This window comes from Mytilus trossulus, chromosome 1 (assembly GCF_036588685.1).
Source record: "Mytilus trossulus isolate FHL-02 chromosome 1, PNRI_Mtr1.1.1.hap1, whole genome shotgun sequence".
In the NCBI taxonomy this organism is placed as follows: domain Eukaryota; kingdom Metazoa; phylum Mollusca; class Bivalvia; order Mytilida; family Mytilidae; genus Mytilus; species Mytilus trossulus.
In genome coordinates, this window is record NC_086373.1 from 5,086,877 (window position 1) to 5,110,762 (window position 23,886).

Genomic DNA, 23,886 nt, shown 5'->3' on the forward strand with positions numbered 1-23,886 from the left:
GAGCCTCCACGCTCTTTCAAAGCAGATATAGCCTTTCCGACCATCTCGCTGTATTTTGGATGAGTAGCTACTTTCTTTGGTTTAGCTGCAGCTTTCTTCTTTGGTGACTTAGCTGGGGTCTTTACTACTGGTGCTGGTGCGTCAGACATTTTGCGGCTTTGGTTGTTGAACGATGTGTGCGAATGAACGACAGATTACAATGATATGCAAAAATCACCGACAGTGTGTAATTATCAAACTAACGCGGACCTCGACGAGAGCACCCTTAAACTTTCATGACAATCTAATTCAAACAGATCGACAAGAAAATCTGTGTGCTTGTTCGACAAGTTTTAATCATTTGTTTCAAATAAATTGTACTTTTTGTTATATAAATGATACACGAAAATTTTCAGCAGGAATTTATCTTTCAGAATATGTCATAAGAATTAAACAAAATACCACGAGTGAAGAAATATTTACGATTAATGTACAACTTGTCAATTTCACTCGTGCGATTCTTCATCAGAAAACGTGTTGTATTATTTCACAAAAACTAGATTGTGCCGTAAAAATGATATAAATTTGTAGTAAAATCATTTCTTTATATGTTTTTGCTTTCAGATATACACAGAAATAAAGAGACTTCCCAGAAATTTAGATTTTGCCTTCGATATGAAAGCACACAAAGATGGCAAACTTCGAAACCGGGACTTCCTTGACCGAGATGAAAGACGTTTCAAATATTCGAAGTTTTTACTGGAACTTTACAAACTATAATTATTATTTATTGTTTATTATTTGTTTTTGCTATAATGAATTTTTGCTAATTAGAATCCTTTCAGAAAAAATGTGAATCATATAAGCCCTGGTCAAAAAGAAAGAGGCGATTTCAAATGACGACAAATGGCGGATACCATATTATCACAGACGACCTTTCAAAGACCTAATTTAAAAATATATATATAGCCACATGCATGTGTAAGGAGTGGAATTCTTAAGTGTATATAACTTGACGTGCATGTATTTCACTTAAAAATATTTCAACATGCAGATGGGTATTGAAAACTAAATAAATTTATGAATGATTTATTTTCTGTTTTCTTCATTGATAGCTAAATACATTGAATATTACATCCAAATAAATTAGTAAAAAAAATATTGAACCATTATGTTTGGTAGGAATACAAAATTATACGTAAAAAAATGTCTACAACACCCGGTATTCCCAGGCGGTCACCCATCCAAGTACTAACCGGGCTCGACGTTGCTTAACTTCGGTGATCGGACGAGAACCGGTGTTTTCAACGTGATATGGTCGTAGACACAGAAGTGTTAAAATTTTTGATATATAAGGTTAGGTAGTAGCATTTTTGTCAAAAATTTATATATAATATTTTTTTTCAGAAGCAAAACTTTACACTAATTATATGTTTGTTAGAAATGCAAAATTATAAGAACACAAAAAATGTCTACAACACCCGGTATTCCCAGGCGGTCACCCATCCAAGTACTAACCGGGCTCGACGTTGCTTAACTTCGGTGATCGGACGAGAACCGGTGTTTTCAACGTGATATGGTCGTAGACACAGAAGTGTTAAATTTTTTGATATATAAAGTTAGGAAGTAGCAATTTTGAACAGATCAAGAATTTGTATAAAAAGATTTTTTTTCGGGTTTAAGATAGAAGCAAAACTAAATATTTACTGCACGATCCAGAGTGGAAGATAGTAAAACTTAGCAAGTTCACATGTAGTAGAAATAAATTGCAGAGAAGAAAGAGAGATTTAGAAAATGGAACAAGCTATATTTTATTTGTGACTAATACCATGCAACAATTTCAGATTCTTTTTGAAAAATTTTGGTAGCCCTTAAAAGGGCTGTTTAAGCTTTAAAAGCATCATGCTTCCTTCATTTACTTCTTCTTTGGTGTCTTTGCCTTCTTTGGTTTAGCTGCAGCCTTTGTCTTCTTGGGAGATTTTGTGGCTTTCTTTGCAGATTTGGCAGCAGGTTTTGCAGCAGGTTTCTTTGCAGCTGGCTTCTTTGCTTTTGGTTTAGCTGCTTTCTTTTCACCTGCTGGTTTCTTTGCTGCAGGTTTCTTTGCGGCAGTCTTTTTGGTAGGTGTCTTTGCCTTCTTTGGCTTGGCTGCTTTAGGTTTAACTACTTTCTTTGCTGGTTTCTTAGCTGGTTTAGCTACTTCCCCAATCTTAAAGCTTCCAGAAGCGCCGGTACCCTTCGACTGTTTCAAGCTATTGCTCTTCACTCCTGATTTCAGAGCTAACTTCAAGTGAGTGTTGACTGTTTTTGCATCGCTACCAACGCTGAAGTTTGCTAAGATATACTTGAGGATGGCTTGACGGCTGGAGCCTCCACGCTCTTTCAAAGCAGATATAGCCTTTCCGACCATCTCGCTGTATTTTGGATGAGTAGCTACTTTCTTTGGTTTAGCTGCAGCTTTCTTCTTTGGTGACTTAGCTGGGGTCTTTACTACTGGTGCTGGTGCGTCAGACATTTTGCGGCTTTGGTTGTTGAACGATGTGTGCGAATGAACGACAGATTACAATGATATGCAAAAATCACCGACAGTGTGTAATTATCAAACTAACGCGGACCTCGACGAGAGCACCCTTAAACTTTCATGACAATCTAATTCAAACAGATCGACAAGAAAATCTGTGTGCTTGTTCGACAAGTTTTAATCATTTGTTTCAAATAAATTGTACTTTTTGTTATATAAATGATACACGAAAATTTTCAGCAGGAATTTATCTTTCAGAATATGTCATAAGAATTAAACAAAATACCACGAGTGAAGAAATATTTACGATTAATGTACAACTTGTCAATTTCACTCGTGCGATTCTTCATCAGAAAACGTGTTGTATTATTTCACAAAAACTAGATTGTGCCGTAAAAATGATATAAATTTGTAGTAAAATCATTTCTTTATATGTTTTTGCTTTCAGATATACACAGAAATAAAGAGACTTCCCAGAAATTTAGATTTTGCCTTCGATATGAAAGCACACAAAGATGGCAAACTTCGAAACCGGGACTTCCTTGACCGAGATGAAAGACGTTTCAAATATTCGAAGTTTTTACTGGAACTTTACAAACTATAATTATTATTTATTGTTTATTATTTGTTTTTGCTATAATGAATTTTTGCTAATTAGAATCCTTTCAGAAAAAATGTGAATCATATAAGCCCTGGTCAAAAAGAAAGAGGCGATTTCAAATGACGACAAATGGCGGATACCATATTATCACAGACGACCTTTCAAAGACCTAATTTAAAAATATATATATAGCCACATGCATGTGTAAGGAGTGGAATTCTTAAGTGTATATAACTTGACGTGCATGTATTTCACTTAAAAATATTTCAACATGCAGATGGGTATTGAAAACTAAATAAATTTATGAATGATTTATTTTCTGTTTTCTTCATTGATAGCTAAATACATTGAATATTACATCCAAATAAATTAGTAAAAAAAATATTGAACCATTATGTTTGGTAGGAATACAAAATTATACGTAAAAAAATGTCTACAACACCCGGTATTCCCAGGCGGTCACCCATCCAAGTACTAACCGGGCTCGACGTTGCTTAACTTCGGTGATCGGACGAGAACCGGTGTTTTCAACGTGATATGGTCGTAGACACAGAAGTGTTAAATTTTTTGATATATAAAGTTAGGAAGTAGCAATTTTGAACAGATCAAGAATTTGTATAAAAAGATTTTTTTTCGGGTTTAAGATAGAAGCAAAACTAAATATTTACTGCACGATCCAGAGTGGAAGATAGTAAAACTTAGCAAGTTCACATGTAGTAGAAATAAATTGCAGAGAAGAAAGAGAGATTTAGAAAATGGAACAAGCTATATTTTATTTGTGACTAATACCATGCAACAATTTCAGATTCTTTTTGAAAAATTTTGGTAGCCCTTAAAAGGGCTGTTTAAGCTTTAAAAGCATCATGCTTCCTTCATTTACTTCTTCTTTGGTGTCTTTGCCTTCTTTGGTTTAGCTGCAGCCTTTGTCTTCTTGGGAGATTTTGTGGCTTTCTTTGCAGATTTGGCAGCAGGTTTTGCAGCAGGTTTCTTTGCAGCTGGCTTCTTTGCTTTTGGTTTAGCTGCTTTCTTTTCACCTGCTGGTTTCTTTGCTGCAGGTTTCTTTGCGGCAGTCTTTTTGGTAGGTGTCTTTGCCTTCTTTGGCTTGGCTGCTTTAGGTTTAACTACTTTCTTTGCTGGTTTCTTAGCTGGTTTAGCTACTTCCCCAATCTTAAAGCTTCCAGAAGCGCCGGTACCCTTCGACTGTTTCAAGCTATTGCTCTTCACTCCTGATTTCAGAGCTAACTTCAAGTGAGTGTTGACTGTTTTTGCATCGCTACCAACGCTGAAGTTTGCTAAGATATACTTGAGGATGGCTTGACGGCTGGAGCCTCCACGCTCTTTCAAAGCAGATATAGCCTTTCCGACCATCTCGCTGTATTTTGGATGAGTAGCTACTTTCTTTGGTTTAGCTGCAGCTTTCTTCTTTGGTGACTTAGCTGGGGTCTTTACTACTGGTGCTGGTGCGTCAGACATTTTGCGGCTTTGGTTGTTGAACGATGTGTGCGAATGAACGACAGATTACAATGATATGCAAAAATCACCGACAGTGTGTAATTATCAAACTAACGCGGACCTCGACGAGAGCACCCTTAAACTTTCATGACAATCTAATTCAAACAGATCGACAAGAAAATCTGTGTGCTTGTTCGACAAGTTTTAATCATTTGTTTCAAATAAATTGTACTTTTTGTTATATAAATGATACACGAAAATTTTCAGCAGGAATTTATCTTTCAGAATATGTCATAAGAATTAAACAAAATACCACGAGTGAAGAAATATTTACGATTAATGTACAACTTGTCAATTTCACTCGTGCGATTCTTCATCAGAAAACGTGTTGTATTATTTCACAAAAACTAGATTGTGCCGTAAAAATGATATAAATTTGTAGTAAAATCATTTCTTTATATGTTTTTGCTTTCAGATATACACAGAAATAAAGAGACTTCCCAGAAATTTAGATTTTGCCTTCGATATGAAAGCACACAAAGATGGCAAACTTCGAAACCGGGACTTCCTTGACCGAGATGAAAGACGTTTCAAATATTCGAAGTTTTTACTGGAACTTTACAAACTATAATTATTATTTATTGTTTATTATTTGTTTTTGCTATAATGAATTTTTGCTAATTAGAATCCTTTCAGAAAAAATGTGAATCATATAAGCCCTGGTCAAAAAGAAAGAGGCGATTTCAAATGACGACAAATGGCGGATACCATATTATCACAGACGACCTTTCAAAGACCTAATTTAAAAATATATATATAGCCACATGCATGTGTAAGGAGTGGAATTCTTAAGTGTATATAACTTGACGTGCATGTATTTCACTTAAAAATATTTCAACATGCAGATGGGTATTGAAAACTAAATAAATTTATGAATGATTTATTTTCTGTTTTCTTCATTGATAGCTAAATACATTGAATATTACATCCAAATAAATTAGTAAAAAAAATATTGAACCATTATGTTTGGTAGGAATACAAAATTATACGTAAAAAAATGTCTACAACACCCGGTATTCCCAGGCGGTCACCCATCCAAGTACTAACCGGGCTCGACGTTGCTTAACTTCGGTGATCGGACGAGAACCGGTGTTTTCAACGTGATATGGTCGTAGACACAGAAGTGTTAAAATTTTTGATATATAAGGTTAGGTAGTAGCATTTTTGTCAAAAATTTATATATAATATTTTTTTTCAGAAGCAAAACTTTACACTAATTATATATTTGTTAGAAATGCAAAATTATAAGAACACAAAAAATGTCTACAACACCCGGTATTCCCAGGCGGTCACCCATCCAAGTACTAACCGGGCTCGACGTTGCTTAACTTCGGTGATCGGACGAGAACCGGTGTTTTCAACGTGATATGGTCGTAGACACAGAAGTGTTAAATTTTTTGATATATAAAGTTAGGAAGTAGCAATTTTGAACAGATCAAGAATTTGTATAAAAAGATTTTTTTTCGGGTTTAAGATAGAAGCAAAACTAAATATTTACTGCACGATCCAGAGTGGAAGATAGTAAAACTTAGCAAGTTCACATGTAGTAGAAATAAATTGCAGAGAAGAAAGAGAGATTTAGAAAATGGAACAAGCTATATTTTATTTGTGACTAATACCATGCAACAATTTCAGATTCTTTTTGAAAAATTTTGGTAGCCCTTAAAAGGGCTGTTTAAGCTTTAAAAGCATCATGCTTCCTTCATTTACTTCTTCTTTGGTGTCTTTGCCTTCTTTGGTTTAGCTGCAGCCTTTGTCTTCTTGGGAGATTTTGTGGCTTTCTTTGCAGATTTGGCAGCAGGTTTTGCAGCAGGTTTCTTTGCAGCTGGCTTCTTTGCTTTTGGTTTAGCTGCTTTCTTTTCACCTGCTGGTTTCTTTGCTGCAGGTTTCTTTGCGGCAGTCTTTTTGGTAGGTGTCTTTGCCTTCTTTGGCTTGGCTGCTTTAGGTTTAACTACTTTCTTTGCTGGTTTCTTAGCTGGTTTAGCTACTTCCCCAATCTTAAAGCTTCCAGAAGCGCCGGTACCCTTCGACTGTTTCAAGCTATTGCTCTTCACTCCTGATTTCAGAGCTAACTTCAAGTGAGTGTTGACTGTTTTTGCATCGCTACCAACGCTGAAGTTTGCTAAGATATACTTGAGGATGGCTTGACGGCTGGAGCCTCCACGCTCTTTCAAAGCAGATATAGCCTTTCCGACCATCTCGCTGTATTTTGGATGAGTAGCTACTTTCTTTGGTTTAGCTGCAGCTTTCTTCTTTGGTGACTTAGCTGGGGTCTTTACTACTGGTGCTGGTGCGTCAGACATTTTGCGGCTTTGGTTGTTGAACGATGTGTGCGAATGAACGACAGATTACAATGATATGCAAAAATCACCGACAGTGTGTAATTATCAAACTAACGCGGACCTCGACGAGAGCACCCTTAAACTTTCATGACAATCTAATTCAAACAGATCGACAAGAAAATCTGTGTGCTTGTTCGACAAGTTTTAATCATTTGTTTCAAATAAATTGTACTTTTTGTTATATAAATGATACACGAAAATTTTCAGCAGGAATTTATCTTTCAGAATATGTCATAAGAATTAAACAAAATACCACGAGTGAAGAAATATTTACGATTAATGTACAACTTGTCAATTTCACTCGTGCGATTCTTCATCAGAAAACGTGTTGTATTATTTCACAAAAACTAGATTGTGCCGTAAAAATGATATAAATTTGTAGTAAAATCATTTCTTTATATGTTTTTGCTTTCAGATATACACAGAAATAAAGAGACTTCCCAGAAATTTAGATTTTGCCTTCGATATGAAAGCACACAAAGATGGCAAACTTCGAAACCGGGACTTCCTTGACCGAGATGAAAGACGTTTCAAATATTCGAAGTTTTTACTGGAACTTTACAAACTATAATTATTATTTATTGTTTATTATTTGTTTTTGCTATAATGAATTTTTGCTAATTAGAATCCTTTCAGAAAAAATGTGAATCATATAAGCCCTGGTCAAAAAGAAAGAGGCGATTTCAAATGACGACAAATGGCGGATACCATATTATCACAGACGACCTTTCAAAGACCTAATTTAAAAATATATATATAGCCACATGCATGTGTAAGGAGTGGAATTCTTAAGTGTATATAACTTGACGTGCATGTATTTCACTTAAAAATATTTCAACATGCAGATGGGTATTGAAAACTAAATAAATTTATGAATGATTTATTTTCTGTTTTCTTCATTGATAGCTAAATACATTGAATATTACATCCAAATAAATTAGTAAAAAAAATATTGAACCATTATGTTTGGTAGGAATACAAAATTATACGTAAAAAAATGTCTACAACACCCGGTATTCCCAGGCGGTCACCCATCCAAGTACTAACCGGGCTCGACGTTGCTTAACTTCGGTGATCGGACGAGAACCGGTGTTTTCAACGTGATATGGTCGTAGACACAGAAGTGTTAAAATTTTTGATATATAAGGTTAGGTAGTAGCATTTTTGTCAAAAATTTATATATAATATTTTTTTTCAGAAGCAAAACTTTACACTAATTATATGTTTGTTAGAAATGCAAAATTATAAGAACACAAAAAATGTCTACAACACCCGGTATTCCCAGGCGGTCACCCATCCAAGTACTAACCGGGCTCGACGTTGCTTAACTTCGGTGATCGGACGAGAACCGGTGTTTTCAACGTGATATGGTCGTAGACACAGAAGTGTTAAATTTTTTGATATATAAAGTTAGGAAGTAGCAATTTTGAACAGATCAAGAATTTGTATAAAAAGATTTTTTTTCGGGTTTAAGATAGAAGCAAAACTAAATATTTACTGCACGATCCAGAGTGGAAGATAGTAAAACTTAGCAAGTTCACATGTAGTAGAAATAAATTGCAGAGAAGAAAGAGAGATTTAGAAAATGGAACAAGCTATATTTTATTTGTGACTAATACCATGCAACAATTTCAGATTCTTTTTGAAAAATTTTGGTAGCCCTTAAAAGGGCTGTTTAAGCTTTAAAAGCATCATGCTTCCTTCATTTACTTCTTCTTTGGTGTCTTTGCCTTCTTTGGTTTAGCTGCAGCCTTTGTCTTCTTGGGAGATTTTGTGGCTTTCTTTGCAGATTTGGCAGCAGGTTTTGCAGCAGGTTTCTTTGCAGCTGGCTTCTTTGCTTTTGGTTTAGCTGCTTTCTTTTCACCTGCTGGTTTCTTTGCTGCAGGTTTCTTTGCGGCAGTCTTTTTGGTAGGTGTCTTTGCCTTCTTTGGCTTGGCTGCTTTAGGTTTAACTACTTTCTTTGCTGGTTTCTTAGCTGGTTTAGCTACTTCCCCAATCTTAAAGCTTCCAGAAGCGCCGGTACCCTTCGACTGTTTCAAGCTATTGCTCTTCACTCCTGATTTCAGAGCTAACTTCAAGTGAGTGTTGACTGTTTTTGCATCGCTACCAACGCTGAAGTTTGCTAAGATATACTTGAGGATGGCTTGACGGCTGGAGCCTCCACGCTCTTTCAAAGCAGATATAGCCTTTCCGACCATCTCGCTGTATTTTGGATGAGTAGCTACTTTCTTTGGTTTAGCTGCAGCTTTCTTCTTTGGTGACTTAGCTGGGGTCTTTACTACTGGTGCTGGTGCGTCAGACATTTTGCGGCTTTGGTTGTTGAACGATGTGTGCGAATGAACGACAGATTACAATGATATGCAAAAATCACCGACAGTGTGTAATTATCAAACTAACGCGGACCTCGACGAGAGCACCCTTAAACTTTCATGACAATCTAATTCAAACAGATCGACAAGAAAATCTGTGTGCTTGTTCGACAAGTTTTAATCATTTGTTTCAAATAAATTGTACTTTTTGTTATATAAATGATACACGAAAATTTTCAGCAGGAATTTATCTTTCAGAATATGTCATAAGAATTAAACAAAATACCACGAGTGAAGAAATATTTACGATTAATGTACAACTTGTCAATTTCACTCGTGCGATTCTTCATCAGAAAACGTGTTGTATTATTTCACAAAAACTAGATTGTGCCGTAAAAATGATATAAATTTGTAGTAAAATCATTTCTTTATATGTTTTTGCTTTCAGATATACACAGAAATAAAGAGACTTCCCAGAAATTTAGATTTTGCCTTCGATATGAAAGCACACAAAGATGGCAAACTTCGAAACCGGGACTTCCTTGACCGAGATGAAAGACGTTTCAAATATTCGAAGTTTTTACTGGAACTTTACAAACTATAATTATTATTTATTGTTTATTATTTGTTTTTGCTATAATGAATTTTTGCTAATTAGAATCCTTTCAGAAAAAATGTGAATCATATAAGCCCTGGTCAAAAAGAAAGAGGCGATTTCAAATGACGACAAATGGCGGATACCATATTATCACAGACGACCTTTCAAAGACCTAATTTAAAAATATATATATAGCCACATGCATGTGTAAGGAGTGGAATTCTTAAGTGTATATAACTTGACGTGCATGTATTTCACTTAAAAATATTTCAACATGCAGATGGGTATTGAAAACTAAATAAATTTATGAATGATTTATTTTCTGTTTTCTTCATTGATAGCTAAATACATTGAATATTACATCCAAATAAATTAGTAAAAAAAATATTGAACCATTATGTTTGGTAGGAATACAAAATTATACGTAAAAAAATGTCTACAACACCCGGTATTCCCAGGCGGTCACCCATCCAAGTACTAACCGGGCTCGACGTTGCTTAACTTCGGTGATCGGACGAGAACCGGTGTTTTCAACGTGATATGGTCGTACACACAGAAGTGTTAAAATTTTTGATATATAAGGTTAGGTAGTAGCATTTTTGTCAAAAATTTATATATAATATTTTTTTTCAGAAGCAAAACTTTACACTAATTATATGTTTGTTAGAAATGCAAAATTATAAGAACACAAAAAATGTCTACAACACCCGGTATTCCCAGGCGGTCACCCATCCAAGTACTAACCGGGCTCGACGTTGCTTAACTTCGGTGATCGGACGAGAACCGGTGTTTTCAACGTGATATGGTCGTAGACACAGAAGTGTTAAATTTTTTGATATATAAAGTTAGGAAGTAGCAATTTTGAACAGATCAAGAATTTGTATAAAAAGATTTTTTTTCGGGTTTAAGATAGAAGCAAAACTAAATATTTACTGCACGATCCAGAGTGGAAGATAGTAAAACTTAGCAAGTTCACATGTAGTAGAAATAAATTGCAGAGAAGAAAGAGAGATTTAGAAAATGGAACAAGCTATATTTTATTTGTGACTAATACCATGCAACAATTTCAGATTCTTTTTGAAAAATTTTGGTAGCCCTTAAAAGGGCTGTTTAAGCTTTAAAAGCATCATGCTTCCTTCATTTACTTCTTCTTTGGTGTCTTTGCCTTCTTTGGTTTAGCTGCAGCCTTTGTCTTCTTGGGAGATTTTGTGGCTTTCTTTGCAGATTTGGCAGCAGGTTTTGCAGCAGGTTTCTTTGCAGCTGGCTTCTTTGCTTTTGGTTTAGCTGCTTTCTTTTCACCTGCTGGTTTCTTTGCTGCAGGTTTCTTTGCGGCAGTCTTTTTGGTAGGTGTCTTTGCCTTCTTTGGCTTGGCTGCTTTAGGTTTAACTACTTTCTTTGCTGGTTTCTTAGCTGGTTTAGCTACTTCCCCAATCTTAAAGCTTCCAGAAGCGCCGGTACCCTTCGACTGTTTCAAGCTATTGCTCTTCACTCCTGATTTCAGAGCTAACTTCAAGTGAGTGTTGACTGTTTTTGCATCGCTACCAACGCTGAAGTTTGCTAAGATATACTTGAGGATGGCTTGACGGCTGGAGCCTCCACGCTCTTTCAAAGCAGATATAGCCTTTCCGACCATCTCGCTGTATTTTGGATGAGTAGCTACTTTCTTTGGTTTAGCTGCAGCTTTCTTCTTTGGTGACTTAGCTGGGGTCTTTACTACTGGTGCTGGTGCGTCAGACATTTTGCGGCTTTGGTTGTTGAACGATGTGTGCGAATGAACGACAGATTACAATGATATGCAAAAATCACCGACAGTGTGTAATTATCAAACTAACGCGGACCTCGACGAGAGCACCCTTAAACTTTCATGACAATCTAATTCAAACAGATCGACAAGAAAATCTGTGTGCTTGTTCGACAAGTTTTAATCATTTGTTTCAAATAAATTGTACTTTTTGTTATATAAATGATACACGAAAATTTTCAGCAGGAATTTATCTTTCAGAATATGTCATAAGAATTAAACAAAATACCACGAGTGAAGAAATATTTACGATTAATGTACAACTTGTCAATTTCACTCGTGCGATTCTTCATCAGAAAACGTGTTGTATTATTTCACAAAAACTAGATTGTGCCGTAAAAATGATATAAATTTGTAGTAAAATCATTTCTTTATATGTTTTTGCTTTCAGATATACACAGAAATAAAGAGACTTCCCAGAAATTTAGATTTTGCCTTCGATATGAAAGCACACAAAGATGGCAAACTTCGAAACCGGGACTTCCTTGACCGAGATGAAAGACGTTTCAAATATTCGAAGTTTTTACTGGAACTTTACAAACTATAATTATTATTTATTGTTTATTATTTGTTTTTGCTATAATGAATTTTTGCTAATTAGAATCCTTTCAGAAAAAATGTGAATCATATAAGCCCTGGTCAAAAAGAAAGAGGCGATTTCAAATGACGACAAATGGCGGATACCATATTATCACAGACGACCTTTCAAAGACCTAATTTAAAAATATATATATAGCCACATGCATGTGTAAGGAGTGGAATTCTTAAGTGTATATAACTTGACGTGCATGTATTTCACTTAAAAATATTTCAACATGCAGATGGGTATTGAAAACTAAATAAATTTATGAATGATTTATTTTCTGTTTTCTTCATTGATAGCTAAATACATTGAATATTACATCCAAATAAATTAGTAAAAAAAATATTGAACCATTATGTTTGGTAGGAATACAAAATTATACGTAAAAAAATGTCTACAACACCCGGTATTCCCAGGCGGTCACCCATCCAAGTACTAACCGGGCTCGACGTTGCTTAACTTCGGTGATCGGACGAGAACCGGTGTTTTCAACGTGATATGGTCGTAGACACAGAAGTGTTAAAATTTTTGATATATAAGGTTAGGTAGTAGCATTTTTGTCAAAAATTTATATATAATATTTTTTTTCAGAAGCAAAACTTTACACTAATTATATGTTTGTTAGAAATGCAAAATTATAAGAACACAAAAAATGTCTACAACACCCGGTATTCCCAGGCGGTCACCCATCCAAGTACTAACCGGGCTCGACGTTGCTTAACTTCGGTGATCGGACGAGAACCGGTGTTTTCAACGTGATATGGTCGTAGACACAGAAGTGTTAAATTTTTTGATATATAAAGTTAGGAAGTAGCAATTTTGAACAGATCAAGAATTTGTATAAAAAGATTTTTTTTCGGGTTTAAGATAGAAGCAAAACTAAATATTTACTGCACGATCCAGAGTGGAAGATAGTAAAACTTAGCAAGTTCACATGTAGTAGAAATAAATTGCAGAGAAGAAAGAGAGATTTAGAAAATGGAACAAGCTATATTTTATTTGTGACTAATACCATGCAACAATTTCAGATTCTTTTTGAAAAATTTTGGTAGCCCTTAAAAGGGCTGTTTAAGCTTTAAAAGCATCATGCTTCCTTCATTTACTTCTTCTTTGGTGTCTTTGCCTTCTTTGGTTTAGCTGCAGCCTTTGTCTTCTTGGGAGATTTTGTGGCTTTCTTTGCAGATTTGGCAGCAGGTTTTGCAGCAGGTTTCTTTGCAGCTGGCTTCTTTGCTTTTGGTTTAGCTGCTTTCTTTTCACCTGCTGGTTTCTTTGCTGCAGGTTTCTTTGCGGCAGTCTTTTTGGTAGGTGTCTTTGCCTTCTTTGGCTTGGCTGCTTTAGGTTTAACTACTTTCTTTGCTGGTTTCTTAGCTGGTTTAGCTACTTCCCCAATCTTAAAGCTTCCAGAAGCGCCGGTACCCTTCGACTGTTTCAAGCTATTGCTCTTCACTCCTGATTTCAGAGCTAACTTCAAGTGAGTGTTGACTGTTTTTGCATCGCTACCAACGCTGAAGTTTGCTAAGATATACTTGAGGATGGCTTGACGGCTGGAGCCTCCACGCTCTTTCAAAGCAGATATAGCCTTTCCGACCATCTCGCTGTATTTTGGATGAGTAGCTACTTTCTTTGGTTTAGCTGCAGCTTTCTTCTTTGGTGACTTAGCTGGGGTCTTTACTACTGGTGCTGGTGCGTCAGACATTTTGCGGCTTTGGTTGTTGAACGATGTGTGCGAATGAACGACAGATTACAATGATATGCAAAAATCACCGACAGTGTGTAATTATCAAACTAACGCGGACCTCGACGAGAGCACCCTTAAACTTTCATGACAATCTAATTCAAACAGATCGACAAGAAAATCTGTGTGCTTGTTCGACAAGTTTTAATCATTTGTTTCAAATAAATTGTACTTTTTGTTATATAAATGATACACGAAAATTTTCAGCAGGAATTTATCTTTCAGAATATGTCATAAGAATTAAACAAAATACCACGAGTGAAGAAATATTTACGATTAATGTACAACTTGTCAATTTCACTCGTGCGATTCTTCATCAGAAAACGTGTTGTATTATTTCACAAAAACTAGATTGTGCCGTAAAAATGATATAAATTTGTAGTAAAATCATTTCTTTATATGTTTTTGCTTTCAGATATACACAGAAATAAAGAGACTTCCCAGAAATTTAGATTTTGCCTTCGATATGAAAGCACACAAAGATGGCAAACTTCGAAACCGGGACTTCCTTGACCGAGATGAAAGACGTTTCAAATATTCGAAGTTTTTACTGGAACTTTACAAACTATAATTATTATTTATTGTTTATTATTTGTTTTTGCTATAATGAATTTTTGCTAATTAGAATCCTTTCAGAAAAAATGTGAATCATATAAGCCCTGGTCAAAAAGAAAGAGGCGATTTCAAATGACGACAAATGGCGGATACCATATTATCACAGACGACCTTTCAAAGACCTAATTTAAAAATATATATATAGCCACATGCATGTGTAAGGAGTGGAATTCTTAAGTGTATATAACTTGACGTGCATGTATTTCACTTAAAAATATTTCAACATGCAGATGGGTATTGAAAACTAAATAAATTTATGAATGATTTATTTTCTGTTTTCTTCATTGATAGCTAAATACATTGAATATTACATCCAAATAAATTAGTAAAAAAAATATTGAACCATTATGTTTGGTAGGAATACAAAATTATACGTAAAAAAATGTCTACAACACCCGGTATTCCCAGGCGGTCACCCATCCAAGTACTAACCGGGCTCGACGTTGCTTAACTTCGGTGATCGGACGAGAACCGGTGTTTTCAACGTGATATGGTCGTAGACACAGAAGTGTTAAAATTTTTGATATATAAGGTTAGGTAGTAGCATTTTTGTCAAAAATTTATATATAATATTTTTTTTCAGAAGCAAAACTTTACACTAATTATATGTTTGTTAGAAATGCAAAATTATAAGAACACAAAAAATGTCTACAACACCCGGTATTCCCAGGCGGTCACCCATCCAAGTACTAACCGGGCTCGACGTTGCTTAACTTCGGTGATCGGACGAGAACCGGTGTTTTCAACGTGATATGGTCGTAGACACAGAAGTGTTAAATTTTTTGATATATAAAGTTAGGAAGTAGCAATTTTGAACAGATCAAGAATTTGTATAAAAAGATTTTTTTTCGGGTTTAAGATAGAAGCAAAACTAAATATTTACTGCACGATCCAGAGTGGAAGATAGTAAAACTTAGCAAGTTCACATGTAGTAGAAATAAATTGCAGAGAAGAAAGAGAGATTTAGAAAATGGAACAAGCTATATTTTATTTGTGACTAATACCATGCAACAATTTCAGATTCTTTTTGAAAAATTTTGGTAGCCCTTAAAAGGGCTGTTTAAGCTTTAAAAGCATCATGCTTCCTTCATTTACTTCTTCTTTGGTGTCTTTGCCTTCTTTGGTTTAGCTGCAGCCTTTGTCTTCTTGGGAGATTTTGTGGCTTTCTTTGCAGATTTGGCAGCAGGTTTTGCAGCAGGTTTCTTTGCAGCTGGCTTCTTTGCTTTTGGTTTAGCTGCTTTCTTTTCACCTGCTGGTTTCTTTGCTGCAGGTTTCTTTGCGGCAGTCTTTTTGGTAGGTGTCTTTGCCTTCTTTGGCTTGGCTGCTTTAGGTTTAACTACTTTCTTTGCTGGTTTCTTAGCTGGTTTAGCTACTTCCCCAATCTTAAAGCTTCCAGAAGCGCCGGTACCCTTCGACTGTTTCAAGCTATTGCTCTTCACTCCTGATTTCAGAGCTAACTTCAAGTGAGTGTTGACTGTTTTTGCATCGCTACCAACGCTGAAGTTTGCTAAGATATACTTGAGGATGGCTTGACGGCTGGAGCCTCCACGCTCTTTCAAAGCAGATATAGCCTTTCCGACCATCTCGCTGTATTTTGGATGAGTAGCTACTTTCTTTGGTTTAGCTGCAGCTTTCTTCTTTGGTGACTTAGCTGGGGTCTTTACTACTGGTGCTGGTGCGTCAGACATTTTGCGGCTTTGGTTGTTGAACGATGTGTGCGAATGAACGACAGATTACAATGATATGCAAAAATCACCGACAGTGTGTAATTATCAAACTAACGCGGACCTCGACGAGAGCACCCTTAAACTTTCATGACAATCTAATTCAAACAGATCGACAAGAAAATCTGTGTGCTTGTTCGACAAGTTTTAATCATTTGTTTCAAATAAATTGTACTTTTTGTTATATAAATGATACACGAAAATTTTCAGCAGGAATTTATCTTTCAGAATATGTCATAAGAATTAAACAAAATACCACGAGTGAAGAAATATTTACGATTAATGTACAACTTGTCAATTTCACTCGTGCGATTCTTCATCAGAAAACGTGTTGTATTATTTCACAAAAACTAGATTGTGCCGTAAAAATGATATAAATTTGTAGTAAAATCATTTCTTTATATGTTTTTGCTTTCAGATATACACAGAAATAAAGAGACTTCCCAGAAATTTAGATTTTGCCTTCGATATGAAAGCACACAAAGATGGCAAACTTCGAAACCGGGACTTCCTTGACCGAGATGAAAGACGTTTCAAATATTCGAAGTTTTTACTGGAACTTTACAAACTATAATTATTATTTATTGTTTATTATTTGTTTTTGCTATAATGAATTTTTGCTAATTAGAATCCTTTCAGAAAAAATGTGAATCATATAAGCCCTGGTCAAAAAGAAAGAGGCGATTTCAAATGACGACAAATGGCGGATACCATATTATCACAGACGACCTTTCAAAGACCTAATTTAAAAATATATATATAGCCACATGCATGTGTAAGGAGTGGAATTCTTAAGTGTATATAACTTGACGTGCATGTATTTCACTTAAAAATATTTCAACATGCAGATGGGTATTGAAAACTAAATAAATTTATGAATGATTTATTTTCTGTTTTCTTCATTGATAGCTAAATACATTGAATATTACATCCAAATAAATTAGTAAAAAAAATATTGAACCATTATGTTTGGTAGGAATACAAAATTATACGTAAAAAAATGTCTACAACACCCGGTATTCCCAGGCGGTCACCCATCCAAGTACTAACCGGGCTCGACGTTGCTTAACTTCGGTGATCGGACGAGAACCGGTGTTTTCAACGTGATATGGTCGTAGACACAGAAGTGTTAAAATTTTTGATATATAAGGTTAGGTAGTAGCATTTTTGTCAAAAATTTATATATAATATTTTTTTTCAGAAGCAAAACTTTACACTAATTATATGTTTGTTAGAAATGCAAAATTATAAGAACACAAAAAATGTCTACAACACCCGGTATTCCCAGGCGGTCACCCATCCAAGTACTAACCGGGCTCGACGTTGCTTAACTTCGGTGATCGGACGAGAACCGGTGTTTTCAACGTGATATGGTCGTAGACACAGAAGTGTTAAATTTTTTGATATATAAAGTTAGGAAGTAGCAATTTTGAACAGATCAAGAATTTGTATAAAAAGATTTTTTTTCGGGTTTAAGATAGAAGCAAAACTAAATATTTACTGCACGATCCAGAGTGGAAGATAGTAAAACTTAGCAAGTTCACATGTAGTAGAAATAAATTGCAGAGAAGAAAGAGAGATTTAGAAAATGGAACAAGCTATATTTTATTTGTGACTAATACCATGCAACAATTTCAGATTCTTTTTGAAAAATTTTGGTAGCCCTTAAAAGGGCTGTTTAAGCTTTAAAAGCATCATGCTTCCTTCATTTACTTCTTCTTTGGTGTCTTTGCCTTCTTTGGTTTAGCTGCAGCCTTTGTCTTCTTGGGAGATTTTGTGGCTTTCTTTGCAGATTTGGCAGCAGGTTTTGCAGCAGGTTTCTTTGCAGCTGGCTTCTTTGCTTTTGGTTTAGCTGCTTTCTTTTCACCTGCTGGTTTCTTTGCTGCAGGTTTCTTTGCGGCAGTCTTTTTGGTAGGTGTCTTTGCCTTCTTTGGCTTGGCTGCTTTAGGTTTAACTACTTTCTTTGCTGGTTTCTTAGCTGGTTTAGCTACTTCCCCAATCTTAAAGCTTCCAGAAGCGCCGGTACCCTTCGACTGTTTCAAGCTATTGCTCTTCACTCCTGATTTCAGAGCTAACTTCAAGTGAGTGTTGACTGTTTTTGCATCGCTACCAACGCTGAAGTTTGCTAAGATATACTTGAGGATGGCTTGACGGCTGGAGCCTCCACGCTCTTTCAAAGCAGATATAGCCTTTCCGACCATCTCGCTGTATTTTGGATGAGTAGCTACTTTCTTTGGTTTAGCTGCAGCTTTCTTCTTTGGTGACTTAGCTGGGGTCTTTACTACTGGTGCTGGTGCGTCAGACATTTTGCGGCTTTGGTTGTTGAACGATGTGTGCGAATGAACGACAGATTACAATGATATGCAAAAATCACCGACAGTGTGTAATTATCAAACTAACGCGGACCTCGACGAGAGCACCCTTAAACTTTCATGACAATCTAATTCAAACAGATCGACAAGAAAATCTGTGTGCTTGTTCGACAAGTTTTAATCATTTGTTTCAAATAAATTGTACTTTTTGTTATATAAATGATACACGAAAATTTTCAGCAGGAATTTATCTTTCAGAATATGTCATAAGAATTAAACAAAATACCACGAGTGAAGAAATATTTACGATTAATGTACAACTTGTCAATTTCACTCGTGCGATTCTTCATCAGAAAACGTGTTGTATTATTTCACAAAAACTAGATTGTGCCGTAAAAATGATATAAATTTGTAGTAAAATCATTTCTTTATATGTTTTTGCTTTCAGATATACACAGAAATAAAGAGACTTCCCAGAAATTTAGATTTTGCCTTCGATATGAAAGCACACAAAGATGGCAAACTTCGAAACCGGGACTTCCTTGACCGAGATGAAAGACGTTTCAAATATTCGAAGTTTTTACTGGAACTTTACAAACTATAATTATTATTTATTGTTTATTATTTGTTTTTGCTATAATGAATTTTTGCTAATTAGAATCCTTTCAGAAAAAATGTGAATCATATAAGCCCTGGTCAAAAAGAAAGAGGCGATTTCAAATGACGACAAATGGCGGATACCATATTATCACAGACGACCTTTCAAAGACCTAATTTAAAAATATATATATAGCCACATGCATGTGTAAGGAGTGGAATTCTTAAGTGTATATAACTTGACGTGCATGTATTTCACTTAAAAATATTTCAACATGCAGATGGGTATTGAAAACTAAATAAATTTATGAATGATTTATTTTCTGTTTTCTTCATTGATAGCTAAATACATTGAATATTACATCCAAATAAATTAGTAAAAAAAATATTGAACCATTATGTTTGGTAGGAATACAAAATTATACGTAAAAAAATGTCTACAACACCCGGTATTCCCAGGCGGTCACCCATCCAAGTACTAACCGGGCTCGACGTTGCTTAACTTCGGTGATCGGACGAGAACCGGTGTTTTCAACGTGATATGGTCGTAGACACAGAAGTGTTAAAATTTTTGATATATAAGGTTAGGTAGTAGCATTTTTGTCAAAAATTTATATATAATATTTTTTTTCAGAAGCAAAACTTTACACTAATTATATGTTTGTTAGAAATGCAAAATTATAAGAACACAAAAAATGTCTACAACACCCGGTATTCCCAGGCGGTCACCCATCCAAGTACTAACCGGGCTCGACGTTGCTTAACTTCGGTGATCGGACGAGAACCGGTGTTTTCAACGTGATATGGTCGTAGACACAGAAGTGTTAAATTTTTTGATATATAAAGTTAGGAAGTAGCAATTTTGAACAGATCAAGAATTTGTATAAAAAGATTTTTTTTCGGGTTTAAGATAGAAGCAAAACTAAATATTTACTGCACGATCCAGAGTGGAAGATAGTAAAACTTAGCAAGTTCACATGTAGTAGAAATAAATTGCAGAGAAGAAAGAGAGATTTAGAAAATGGAACAAGCTATATTTTATTTGTGACTAATACCATGCAACAATTTCAGATTCTTTTTGAAAAATTTTGGTAGCCCTTAAAAGGGCTGTTTAAGCTTTAAAAGCATCATGCTTCCTTCATTTACTTCTTCTTTGGTGTCTTTGCCTTCTTTGGTTTAGCTGCAGCCTTTGTCTTCTTGGGAGATTTTGTGGCTTTCTTTGCAGATTTGGCAGCAGGTTTTGCAGCAGGTTTCTTTGCAGCTGGCTTCTTTGCTTTTGGTTTAGCTGCTTTCTTTTCACCTGCTGGTTTCTTTGCTGCAGGTTTCTTTGCGGCAGTCTTTTTGGTAGGTGTCTTTGCCTTCTTTGGCTTGGCTGCTTTAGGTTTAACTACTTTCTTTGCTGGTTTCTTAGCTGGTTTAGCTACTTCCCCAATCTTAAAGCTTCCAGAAGCGCCGGTACCCTTCGACTGTTTCAAGCTATTGCTCTTCACTCCTGATTTCAGAGCTAACTTCAAGTGAGTGTTGACTGTTTTTGCATCGCTACCAACGCTGAAGTTTGCTAAGATATACTTGAGGATGGCTTGACGGCTGGAGCCTCCACGCTCTTTCAAAGCAGATATAGCCTTTCCGACCATCTCGCTGTATTTTGGATGAGTAGCTACTTTCTTTGGTTTAGCTGCAGCTTTCTTCTTTGGTGACTTAGCTGGGGTCTTTACTACTGGTGCTGGTGCGTCAGACATTTTGCGGCTTTGGTTGTTGAACGATGTGTGCGAATGAACGACAGATTACAATGATATGCAAAAATCACCGACAGTGTGTAATTATCAAACTAACGCGGACCTCGACGAGAGCACCCTTAAACTTTCATGACAATCTAATTCAAACAGATCGACAAGAAAATCTGTGTGCTTGTTCGACAAGTTTTAATCATTTGTTTCAAATAAATTGTACTTTTTGTTATATAAATGATACACGAAAATTTTCAGCAGGAATTTATCTTTCAGAATATGTCATAAGAATTAAACAAAATACCACGAGTGAAGAAATATTTACGATTAATGTACAACTTGTCAATTTCACTCGTGCGATTCTTCATCAGAAAACGTGTTGTATTATTTCACAAAAACTAGATTGTGCCGTAAAAATGATATAAATTTGTAGTAAAATCATTTCTTTATATGTTTTTGCTTTCAGATATACACAGAAATAAAGAGACTTCCCAGAAATTTAGATTTTGCCTTCGATATGAAAGCACACAAAGATGGCAAACTTCGAAACCGGGACTTCCTTGACCGAGATGAAAGACGTTTCAAATATTCGAAGTTTTTACTGGAACTTTACAAACTATAATTATTATTTATTGTTTATTATTTGTTTTTGCTATAATGAATTTTTGCTAATTAGAATCCTTTCAGAAAAAATGTGAATCATATAAGCCCTGGTCAAAAAGAAAGAGGCGATTTCAAATGACGACAAATGGCGGATACCATATTATCACAGACGACCTTTCAAAGACCTAATTTAAAAATATATATATAGCCACATGCATGTGTAAGGAGTGGAATTCTTAAGTGTATATAACTTGACGTGCATGTATTTCACTTAAAAATATTTCAACATGCAGATGGGTATTGAAAACTAAATAAATTTATGAATGATTTATTTTCTGTTTTCTTCATTGATAGCTAAATACATTGAATATTACATCCAAATAAATTAGTAAAAAAAATATTGAACCATTATGTTTGGTAGGAATACAAAATTATACGTAAAAAAATGTCTACAACACCCGGTATTCCCAGGCGGTCACCCATCCAAGTACTAACCGGGCTCGACGTTGCTTAACTTCGGTGATCGGACGAGAACCGGTGTTTTCAACGTGATATGGTCGTAGACACAGAAGTGTTAAAATTTTTGATATATAAGGTTAGGTAGTAGCATTTTTGTCAAAAATTTATATATAATATTTTTTTTCAGAAGCAAAACTTTACACTAATTATATGTTTGTTAGAAATGCAAAATTATAAGAACACAAAAAATGTCTACAACACCCGGTATTCCCAGGCGGTCACCCATCCAAGTACTAACCGGGCTCGACGTTGCTTAACTTCGGTGATCGGACGAGAACCGGTGTTTTCAACGTGATATGGTCGTAGACACAGAAGTGTTAAATTTTTTGATATATAAAGTTAGGAAGTAGCAATTTTGAACAGATCAAGAATTTGTATAAAAAGATTTTTTTTCGGGTTTAAGATAGAAGCAAAACTAAATATTTACTGCACGATCCAGAGTGGAAGATAGTAAAACTTAGCAAGTTCACATGTAGTAGAAATAAATTGCAGAGAAGAAAGAGAGATTTAGAAAATGGAACAAGCTATATTTTATTTGTGACTAATACCATGCAACAATTTCAGATTCTTTTTGAAAAATTTTGGTAGCCCTTAAAAGGGCTGTTTAAGCTTTAAAAGCATCATGCTTCCTTCATTTACTTCTTCTTTGGTGTCTTTGCCTTCTTTGGTTTAGCTGCAGCCTTTGTCTTCTTGGGAGATTTTGTGGCTTTCTTTGCAGATTTGGCAGCAGGTTTTGCAGCAGGTTTCTTTGCAGCTGGCTTCTTTGCTTTTGGTTTAGCTGCTTTCTTTTCACCTGCTGGTTTCTTTGCTGCAGGTTTCTTTGCGGCAGTCTTTTTGGTAGGTGTCTTTGCCTTCTTTGGCTTGGCTGCTTTAGGTTTAACTACTTTCTTTGCTGGTTTCTTAGCTGGTTTAGCTACTTCCCCAATCTTAAAGCTTCCAGAAGCGCCGGTACCCTTCGACTGTTTCAAGCTATTGCTCTTCACTCCTGATTTCAGAGCTAACTTCAAGTGAGTGTTGACTGTTTTTGCATCGCTACCAACGCTGAAGTTTGCTAAGATATACTTGAGGATGGCTTGACGGCTGGAGCCTCCACGCTCTTTCAAAGCAGATATAGCCTTTCCGACCATCTCGCTGTATTTTGGATGAGTAGCTACTTTCTTTGGTTTAGCTGCAGCTTCTTCTTTGGTGACTTAGCTGGGGTCTTTACTACTGGTGCTGGTGCGTCAGACATTTTGCGGCTTTGGTTGTTGAACGATGTGTGCGAATGAACGACAGATTACAATGATATGCAAAAATCACCGACAGTGTGTAATTATCAAACTAACGCGGACCTCGACGAGAGCACCCTTAAACTTTCATGACAATCTAATTCAAACAGATCGACAAGAAAATCTGTGTGCTTGTTCGACAAGTTTTAATCATTTGTTTCAAATAATTGTACTTTTTGTTATATAAATGATACACGAAAATTTTCAGCAGGAATTTATCTTTCAGAATATGTCATAAGAATTAAACAAAATACCACGAGTGAAGAAATATTTACGATTAATGTACAACTTGTCAATTTCACTCGTGCGATTCTTCATCAGAAAACGTGTTGTATTATTTCACAAAAACTAGATTGTGCCGTAAAAATGATATAAATTTGTAGTAAAATCATTTCTTTATATGTTTTTGCTTTCAGATATACACAGAAATAAAGAGACTTCCCAGAAATTTAGATTTTGCCTTCGATATGAAAGCACACAAAGAGATGGCAAACTTCGAAACCGGGACTTCCTTGACCGAGATGAAAGACGTTTCAAATATTC

The 23,886-nt window shown here is 35.5% G+C and overlaps 19 non-coding genes across 19 annotated transcripts; all 19 read right to left on the minus strand.

Moving 5' to 3' along the window:
- Positions 1-1,186: 1,186 nt before the first annotated feature.
- On the minus strand, positions 1,187-1,305 carry LOC134700534 (5S ribosomal RNA). The gene has a single exon (XR_010103924.1). It is a non-coding gene; the product is annotated as a 5S ribosomal RNA (ribosomal RNA).
- Positions 1,306-1,448: 143 nt separating this feature from the next.
- On the minus strand, positions 1,449-1,567 carry LOC134700542 (5S ribosomal RNA). Its single transcript, XR_010103925.1, has one exon. It is a non-coding gene; the product is annotated as a 5S ribosomal RNA (ribosomal RNA).
- Positions 1,568-3,528: 1,961 nt separating this feature from the next.
- Positions 3,529-3,647, minus strand: LOC134700549 (5S ribosomal RNA). The gene has a single exon (XR_010103926.1). It is a non-coding gene; the product is annotated as a 5S ribosomal RNA (ribosomal RNA).
- A 1,961-nt stretch (positions 3,648-5,608) lies between these two features.
- On the minus strand, positions 5,609-5,727 carry LOC134700556 (5S ribosomal RNA). Its single transcript, XR_010103927.1, has one exon. It is a non-coding gene; the product is annotated as a 5S ribosomal RNA (ribosomal RNA).
- A 143-nt stretch (positions 5,728-5,870) lies between these two features.
- LOC134700563 (5S ribosomal RNA) lies at positions 5,871-5,989 on the minus strand. The gene has a single exon (XR_010103928.1). It is a non-coding gene; the product is annotated as a 5S ribosomal RNA (ribosomal RNA).
- Positions 5,990-7,950: 1,961 nt separating this feature from the next.
- LOC134700575 (5S ribosomal RNA) lies at positions 7,951-8,069 on the minus strand. The gene has a single exon (XR_010103931.1). It is a non-coding gene; the product is annotated as a 5S ribosomal RNA (ribosomal RNA).
- Positions 8,070-8,212: 143 nt separating this feature from the next.
- Positions 8,213-8,331, minus strand: LOC134700580 (5S ribosomal RNA). Its single transcript, XR_010103932.1, has one exon. It is a non-coding gene; the product is annotated as a 5S ribosomal RNA (ribosomal RNA).
- A 1,961-nt stretch (positions 8,332-10,292) lies between these two features.
- LOC134702610 (5S ribosomal RNA) lies at positions 10,293-10,411 on the minus strand. The gene has a single exon (XR_010104447.1). It is a non-coding gene; the product is annotated as a 5S ribosomal RNA (ribosomal RNA).
- Positions 10,412-10,554: 143 nt separating this feature from the next.
- LOC134700586 (5S ribosomal RNA) lies at positions 10,555-10,673 on the minus strand. Its single transcript, XR_010103933.1, has one exon. It is a non-coding gene; the product is annotated as a 5S ribosomal RNA (ribosomal RNA).
- A 1,961-nt stretch (positions 10,674-12,634) lies between these two features.
- On the minus strand, positions 12,635-12,753 carry LOC134700593 (5S ribosomal RNA). The gene has a single exon (XR_010103934.1). It is a non-coding gene; the product is annotated as a 5S ribosomal RNA (ribosomal RNA).
- Positions 12,754-12,896: 143 nt separating this feature from the next.
- Positions 12,897-13,015, minus strand: LOC134700601 (5S ribosomal RNA). Its single transcript, XR_010103935.1, has one exon. It is a non-coding gene; the product is annotated as a 5S ribosomal RNA (ribosomal RNA).
- A 1,961-nt stretch (positions 13,016-14,976) lies between these two features.
- LOC134700610 (5S ribosomal RNA) lies at positions 14,977-15,095 on the minus strand. Its single transcript, XR_010103940.1, has one exon. It is a non-coding gene; the product is annotated as a 5S ribosomal RNA (ribosomal RNA).
- A 143-nt stretch (positions 15,096-15,238) lies between these two features.
- Positions 15,239-15,357, minus strand: LOC134700616 (5S ribosomal RNA). The gene has a single exon (XR_010103945.1). It is a non-coding gene; the product is annotated as a 5S ribosomal RNA (ribosomal RNA).
- A 1,961-nt stretch (positions 15,358-17,318) lies between these two features.
- LOC134700623 (5S ribosomal RNA) lies at positions 17,319-17,437 on the minus strand. Its single transcript, XR_010103950.1, has one exon. It is a non-coding gene; the product is annotated as a 5S ribosomal RNA (ribosomal RNA).
- A 143-nt stretch (positions 17,438-17,580) lies between these two features.
- On the minus strand, positions 17,581-17,699 carry LOC134700632 (5S ribosomal RNA). The gene has a single exon (XR_010103953.1). It is a non-coding gene; the product is annotated as a 5S ribosomal RNA (ribosomal RNA).
- Positions 17,700-19,660: 1,961 nt separating this feature from the next.
- On the minus strand, positions 19,661-19,779 carry LOC134700643 (5S ribosomal RNA). Its single transcript, XR_010103954.1, has one exon. It is a non-coding gene; the product is annotated as a 5S ribosomal RNA (ribosomal RNA).
- Positions 19,780-19,922: 143 nt separating this feature from the next.
- LOC134700665 (5S ribosomal RNA) lies at positions 19,923-20,041 on the minus strand. The gene has a single exon (XR_010103956.1). It is a non-coding gene; the product is annotated as a 5S ribosomal RNA (ribosomal RNA).
- A 1,961-nt stretch (positions 20,042-22,002) lies between these two features.
- Positions 22,003-22,121, minus strand: LOC134700676 (5S ribosomal RNA). The gene has a single exon (XR_010103957.1). It is a non-coding gene; the product is annotated as a 5S ribosomal RNA (ribosomal RNA).
- Positions 22,122-22,264: 143 nt separating this feature from the next.
- LOC134700687 (5S ribosomal RNA) lies at positions 22,265-22,383 on the minus strand. The gene has a single exon (XR_010103958.1). It is a non-coding gene; the product is annotated as a 5S ribosomal RNA (ribosomal RNA).
- Between the last annotated feature and the right edge of the window lie 1,503 nt (positions 22,384-23,886).